Source organism: Felis catus, chromosome C2, assembly GCF_018350175.1.
Source record: "Felis catus isolate Fca126 chromosome C2, F.catus_Fca126_mat1.0, whole genome shotgun sequence".
NCBI classification, from domain to species: domain Eukaryota; kingdom Metazoa; phylum Chordata; class Mammalia; order Carnivora; family Felidae; genus Felis; species Felis catus.
The window spans coordinates 138,981,672-138,989,806 of record NC_058376.1 but is presented as its reverse complement, the minus strand read 5'-3'; positions in this window follow the sequence as shown (position 1 = coordinate 138,989,806).

Below are 8,135 nucleotides of genomic sequence, written 5' to 3'. Positions count from 1 at the left end.
TTTGGGCCTTCAGTGATATTCTGAAAAAAACACGATTCACAAAAATTGGCCACTATAACTCATGTGGACAGAGAACCAATGACAAATGTTAAAAGTCTCCAAAAGGGTAATTGAAAGAAGAAAAGATGTAAAGATAGGAAGCAAGATACAGAGAGATTAAGATCCTGGAATTTGGAGCCATATATACTCATTTCTTAGCTTTATCATTTATAAACGTGACCTTGGCTAACTTATTTAACCTCTTTGAACTTGGTTTTATTATTTGTAATCTGTGGCTAATAATAGTAATGACTTTATTGTGAGGATTAAATTAAATAATCCAGAGACTGTGTAGCACATAGTAATCACTAGATATATGCAAAATGTTATTACTATTTATTATTATGTACTTAAAGGATGGCAGAAGAATAAGGGAAGGCTGGTAAAAGCAGGAAGAAGAAGGGAAATTGAAATGAGAGGTAGCACTATATACCTTGGAGCCATTTTTGAAAGTGTAGTCAGGTTAGAAAGTTATTATTGACTCCTTGCTGTTCCATAGGAATTGTTTTGTAAGCAATACTTAGAGTGTTTGTCCTGTGGGCCTTAAGGTTATTAATGGATTTCACTGCCTGTCGCCTGTTCTTTTGTACTAAAGAGCTCTTGAGGCATAAATGGCTTCTCTGCCCTTGTGCCATGGATATAGATCTTTGTCTATTTCATTGATAATGGGAATCAGGATCCCCAGAGGAGTAAATATTTTGACATAAGGAAGACTGAGGGGGAATATTTGGGGACAGTTCCCTGCAGCTTTAATTAAAGATTTTTGAAAAACATTCCAAAAGCATGCTCTAGGATAGATCTAAGGAGAAGGAAGAGAGAAAGCAGATCTGAAGAGGGACTACCTGATAAGGGGGAAGGCCATGGCCCTTGACAAGGACAAGATGAAAGAAGAGGAAATAAGATAGTGGAGCTGAGACAGAGGAAGTTGATTATGTATTATATTTGGACCTCAGAGAAGATTTTTCTTTAGAGTGTCCAAAGGCCAGTACCTTCTTTTTAAATCAACCTTTCATTTTAGAATAGTTGTGGATTTACAGAAAAGTTGCAGATGTGAAACAGGGGGTTCCTATACACTCCTCACTGAGCCTTCCCTATCGTTTGCATGTTACATTACTATGCAACCTTTGTCACGACTAAGAAACCAATATTGGTACATTACTGTTAACAACACTTGTGTTCAGATATCACCAGTCTGTTTTCTGCTCCAGGATCCCGTACAGGATGTCACATTACATTTACTTGTTATATCTCCTGAGACTCCTCTGGTCTGTGACAGTTTCTCAGAGTTTCTTGGTTTTGAGGACTTTCACAATTTTGAGGGGGTATTGGTCAGGAATTTTGTAATCTCCTTCAGTGGGGATTTATTTGAAGTTTTTCTCCTGATTAGACTGGGGTTATATGTTTTGGGGAGGAAAATCATGAGGTAAACTGGTACTCTCATCACATCCTGTCGAGGAGACATGCTATCAACATGACTTACCGTGGAGGATGTTGACCTTGCTCACCTGGCTGATGTAGTGTTTGTTAGGTTTCTACGCTGTAAAGTTTTCTTTCCCCTTTCCATAGGTGAGCCCTTATGCTCCACCTCCATGAGGGCAGAGTATATACATAAATTATTTAGAATAGTTGATTATAAGAGATTTGTCTCTCCTCTATTTATTTTATTTTATTCAATCATTTCTTTAAATCAGCATAGACTTAGGGATATTTATTTTATACTTTAGGTTATAATGCAGGGCTTAGTTATTTGTTTTGTTGTTCGAATTTTTCCAGTTTGGCCACTGGGAGGTGTTTCAGTTGGCCGCTGTGTTCTTTTGACATGCCCTATGTTGCTGTTTTTTGTTGTTGTTGTTGTTTTTTTTTTAACATTTCCTTACCTTCTAGTACTACAAGATGCTCCAGGATTATCATTCTTATTTCACGCTCCAGCCCTGGAATCAGTCATTTCTCCGAAGAACCCTTGCGCCTTTCATTGAAGTATTTCTTTACCCATCTTGTGAGAAACAACTTTGTTGACTAGAGTACAATGTTTATGTGAAGTTAATTTTGTCTTTAGTCTTGTAGTTTCTGGTCAAAGTATCATTCTCTAAAGTTACTTAGATTAGCACTTTTTACCCATTCTCTTCAGTGAAGTTATGTATATATGTGTGTGTGTGTGTGTGTGTGTATGTATGTATGTATGTATGTATATGTATATATATATATGTATATATGTATTCTTTTGTCACAGTCTGCATTCCATGTTAGGATCCTCCAATTCCCTGGTTGAGTTTTAAGAAAATTTGCATACATTGGCTCTCTGTGTTACAAATTTCTGCGGGTTTTTGATGTATGCACGGTGTTATATATCTAGCATATAGATGAGTTCTGCCAGCCCTAAAAAAATTCTTTGTGTTTTCCCTGGTCAAATAGGCCTCCCTTCCCAAACTTCTGGCCACTACTGATCTGTTTTCTATCCCTATAGTGGTGAGAGAGGGCATTGCTGCCTTGTTCCTAATCTTAAGGGAAAGGATCTAGCCTCTCACAATTAAGTATGATGTTAGTTCTGGGTTAATTATGTATGTATGCATGTACAGGAGGCCCACAGAGATATGAAACTCGAAGTAACCAGAGAAGGAAGCTTTTATACCTTTAAGGCAAAGAAACAATAAGTTTGCGAAGAATTGACAAGACAAAGGAGTTTGGGCTAGGGGTGGTAAGATGGTGAAGAAGTAACAAGATACATTTATACAGCCTTCTTCGCCCTGAATTACCTGTCTTTAGTGATAAGGATGTCTTCTACTCTCCTGGTACAGGGAGGGTAAGTTTCACATGGGAGACTTATCTCCTGCTTTCAGTGTGAGGAAGAAGGGGCAAAGCATCCTTGGTCTGGCTGTTTCTCAAGTACCTTTAATTCGAAATAATCAATATGCCAAAATGGCATGTTTTGGGGTGACATATTTTAATTTTTTTATTGTTTATTATTTTTGAGAGAGAGAAAGAGAGAGAGAGAGAGAGAGAGAGAGAGAAAGCAGGGAAGGGGCAGAGAGAGAGGGAGATAGAGAATCGGAAGCAGGCTCCAGGCTCTGAAAGCTCAGGACAGAGCCTGACGTGGGGCTTGAACTCAGAGACTACGAGATCATGACCTGAGCTGTAGTTGGCTGCCCAAATGACTGAGCCACCCAGCGCCCCTGGGGTGACATTTTAACCCCCTACACTGATTTGTGTTAAATGGCCTCCTATGGTGGGCTCTCTGACTCACAGATTTCACATGACTTCTAACCTTATTACAAATGGTGCCAATGAGATTTTGGATCAAATCTGTATAGTTTCTTTGAATATGTTTTCTCAAATACTTAGAGTTCAATGAACTTAAATTTGAAGTCATTTTTACAGATAATTAAAAAAAAGTTTCATCCAAGTTTGTTTTCCATTGTGCCTTCCTCTTCTCCAGTCAACTTATTTGAAGTTGAGCAAAATGTATATCAATTGTCCATTTTCCTCCTTAATGCAGCACTCATAGGCTGTTTATCTGGAAAGAAGAGACGGATGTCACCCAGGGTGGCCTCTGCTATTTCACTTGTAGCTTCTGGTCATGTCCCCATTCCTTGATTTCAAGCGGTGATGGTTTAGTTTAGGGTTTCCATTGTGTGACCTATATCATGGGTACACCTTTCATTCCCCGAGTTTTATTTTTTTTTTATGTTACAAAAGCCAATTTCCTTTGAAAATGATGACTCTGTTTTCTCAAGATTGTCTCTTTGCTGCTGAATTAATAACATTTACAAGCTTCCCATTTGATTTCCTTTCTGGAAGAGTCCAACATGCTTATCTCCTTAGAAATAGTACTTGGAGCTCCAAAGACATTTCTTTGACTGGTGTTTCCTTTGAACGTAAAGAATTTTTTTTCTCAAAAATATCTTCCAGTTAAATAATGGCAATGTCTCCGGATATTAATTAGTTTTCACATTTCTGTTATATCTCATCATTACATGTACATTTTAGTGTTGTATTGCATATATTTTGAGGTATGACTTATATAGGGAAAATAACTAATAATATATTAAGTATTACATGTTCAGTCCCTCTCATAAAATGTTATGTTGAGCCAGCAAAAAAGACATGTATTATCATATTATTTTAATGTTAATGGGGTGGTATGGTGAAAATAACAAAATCTATTTTAATATGGAGGGTCTGTTCATACTGAGTAACTTCATAATGTACAACAATATTTCACATAAATATATAATTCTTTAATTTAGAATTGACAAGTTAATTATTTTTTTAAATGGTGCCTGCGTAGTTTGGGTAAGTCTTTTGTTATCCAATTGAAATTGAGATTTTGTTTCTGTCGTTGATTTATATAGCTCAGATTTTGGCTGTAGAAAGAGCTGAATCAGATGAGCCCAAATACCAAATCAGATGAGGTCAAGTACCAAATTTTCCATGCTACAGTGCAGTATTTTTTTTTTAAATTTTTTTTTTCAACGTTTATTTATTTTTGGGACAGAGAGAGACAGAGCATGAACGGGGGAGGGGCAGAGAGAGAGGGAGACACAGAATCGGAAACAGGCTCCAGGCTCTGAGCCATCAGCCCAGAGCCCGACGCGGGGCTCGAACTCACGGACCGCGAGATCATGACCTGGCTGAAGTCGGACGCTTAACCGACTGCGCCACCCAGGCGCCCCAAATTAGTTTTATTCTTAAGGATGCCCAGTGAAAGACAAGTATATATGAGTTTGCTATGTATCTTTCTGCTGTTTTTGCATTAAAAAAAAAAAATTTTTAACGTTTATTTATTTTTGAGACAGAGAGAGACAGAGCATGAATGGGGGGGGGGGCAGAGAGAGAGGGAGACACAGAATTGGAAACAGGCTCCAGGCTCTGAGCCATCAGCCCAGAGCCAGACGCGGGGCTCGAACTCACGGATCGTGAGATCGTGACCTGGCTGAAGTCGGACGCTTAACCGACTGCGCCACCCAGGCGCCCCTACAGTGCAGTATTTTTAAACCTGCTTACAGATGACCAATAAAACATTACCTTGCTTCCATTTTGAAATCACTAGTTTTTCCTAATATTGCTCCATTTGGCTCCATTTCAAGATCATTTTAGTGTATAAAAATTAAGTTTCGTTCTACTGTGCATGATGTAAGTATTTGGTGCCCTGGAGGCTATTGTTTTAAATTAGCATTTCATTTTTAGCAGATCCAAAATAAAACAATTAAAGTCTTCTCCTTGATGTTCAGAATGAGCTGGCATGAGACAAAAACAAAAGAAGGTTGGCCCGCGTCATCGCTGCATTTGAAAGCCTCATCTGAGCACACTTTTATAGGCTCTTGGCTACTCTGTACTGCTGGCTGGGAACCACTCTGGCAATTATCAAAGTTGTGAATTAGAAATTATGCAAAGCTCTCTCAGACAATCTAGGACACCAATGTACTTTATTTTTAACAAATGACACATAAGTGTAAATTATTTATGATAATTCTTCACATTACACTAGTAGGTGTCTCCTGTACCTTTATTAGGACATCTCAGTACTGTGAAATTTCCTTTCAGTTGGTTATATTTAATTCTGCTGATGTCTGGCATGAGAATGTCTGCTTTTATTATAATTATTAGGCTTTATTTTAACTTGCTAGAAGGGGTTTAGACAAGTAAAACAGTACATGTTTTACATTGCTCAGGGAGTTGTTAGGTTACTTCTAAAATACTTTCTTAATAAAAGTATTGGGAATGAAAATAATTGCAAAATAGTTTTTAAAAAAGTATCATAAAATAGCAAATGCGGGGTTCATTTTGAAAGGTACACTAATTGATGGAAAATAATATATTCTTTTAAAATAAACTATCTGTCATCTATATATGTGACTGTTTTTATAATGACTATCACTGTTGGATTTGGCATTTTGGTCAGTTGCTTTTTTGGCACCAAGAAATAATTAGGAAGAGGGAAGTATATCTTATTTAAGCATCATTCTATTCTGGGATCTTGCCTGTTGAAATCTGAATGTGTCAAATTCTGTTTACTATCTAATGTATGAATTTCATTTCAGAGTTGCTGTCGTGTTGTTGTTTCTTTTAAAGCTCTGAGCATATCTCTTCCTTGATCAAAGACTTGCTTTCCATGTCCCTCATTGCACATAGAATAAAGTTCAAAACCCTTACCCCTGGCCCTTTAACGCCTTGGAGCCTAACTCATGGCCTGTTTTCTGCTCAGACTACTCTGTCTGCTTGGAATGCTTTTACCCATCTCTGTATGTTCAAATTTTATCTATCTCTTTAGGGTTCCATTTAAATGCAAACCTTCCGTTATGGTCTCTTTCAATCTCAGCACTGGACTCAAGACTGCACTTGCTCTTCTAGGCACTTTACATATGTGACACAGATATTTTAAGCACATTAGACTGTTGAATTTCATTTCCTCTTCAATCATGTTGGCTTGTAGTCTTCCATTTCAAGGCTGAGCCATGAGCCCGTGGTGCCACTGGTACAGAACACAAGTATTGGCCCGATTTAAACCTCAAAGGTGACTTCTTGTACTGATACAATGGTCTTTAAATCCACGCCTTGTGGAGATTTCTTAATTTCAAAGATCCTCTTTTACCTAATCAAGAGCCATGTCTGGGCCTCCAAATCATGGAGGCTTTTCATATGTTAGGGTCTGAGGGAACTCTTGGTGTGATATAGGAGAGAAAAGCTTATCTCATTTGTTTGGGGGCATAAAGATGAAAGGTGGGAGGAGAGACAGAACATAAGTAAGAAATAGGCATTTATATTTTTCTGCCTTTCAGGGTAGAACCCAGAGGGTGGAAATATCTACATAATTATGAAGGAGCATGAAAATTAGGGGAAGAGTCTAGTGGTATGTTTCCTTAATAAGCCTCTAGGAAAGGCTCCATTCTCAGCATGGCATAGTCTAGATGAAATGACATGGACAGAGAAAAAAGGCTTCCTAGATGAGACAGAAGAAGCCCTCCTGCCTTCCCATGGTCTTTGGGGTACACAGAGGATTCATGGGTTTAGAGGAAGAAACAGGTGTGGAGAGGCTACCAAAGGCAGGAACCTCTGAGCAGAAGAAAATGGCGGGGACAAGGATTTCAGCCAAAGGTAAATCATGGTACCACAAAAGCTCAAATGGGGCCATTGTGTCTCAGTGTCATTAATGCAGGGAGCAGGCTTACTCAACCACTTCACAGAAGGGACCATTAATTTAATTTAATTTAATTTATTTATTTTGAGAGAGACAGAGACAAAGTGAGCAGTGGGAGTGGCAGGCGCAGAGAGAAAGGGAGAATCCCAAGCACGCTCTACAGTGTTAGTGCAGAGCCTGTTGCAGGCTAGAATTCACGGAACTTTAAGATTATGACCTGAGCTGAAATCAAGAGTCTGATGCTTAACTGACTGAGCCACCTAGCGCCCCACAAAAGGAACCATTAAAGGGGGTGCCTGGGTGGTTCAGTCAGTTGAGCATCTGACTCTTGATTTTGGCTCAGGTCATGATCTCATGGTGGTGGGGTCGAGCCATGCCATGAGCCTGGTTGGCATTCTCTCTTTCCCTCTCTCTCTCTGCCACCTCCCAGGCTCACATTTGCATTCTCCCCCCCACCCCCCTCTCAAAACAAGACAACAAACAAATAAACAAAACAACAACAACAACAAAACAACCTGAAAGGAACCATTAAATCTTTAAAGGCTCCCTTCTACACATCTACTACAGGGACATACTTAGCATACCCCATCCAATGTTCACTGATGCCATTTTGGTAAATAGAAACAAGGGGGGAAAAACTGGAAGGATGGCCTATAGTTTGAATCTGAAATGTCTTTTTCTTTTATCAGCCAATAAAAATTGATTATTAATTGTTAGTATTTTTTTAAGGCTTCTAGATTCTCCTTCCACTATTGTCTAGCATTAGAGGCTTGTGAGAAGATTAGAATAATTAGAGTATAAAGCAGCTACATACATTGTTTCGTTTTGTTTGGCCAATCTGCATTTACTGGAAGTGAAATGCTGAACTTGTTACAATGTCATGGTAACAATAATATTGAGTCTAGGAGATCTCAAGACAAGAATTTCAGAGCAAGTCATTTATTGGGGGAGGTGAATCCAG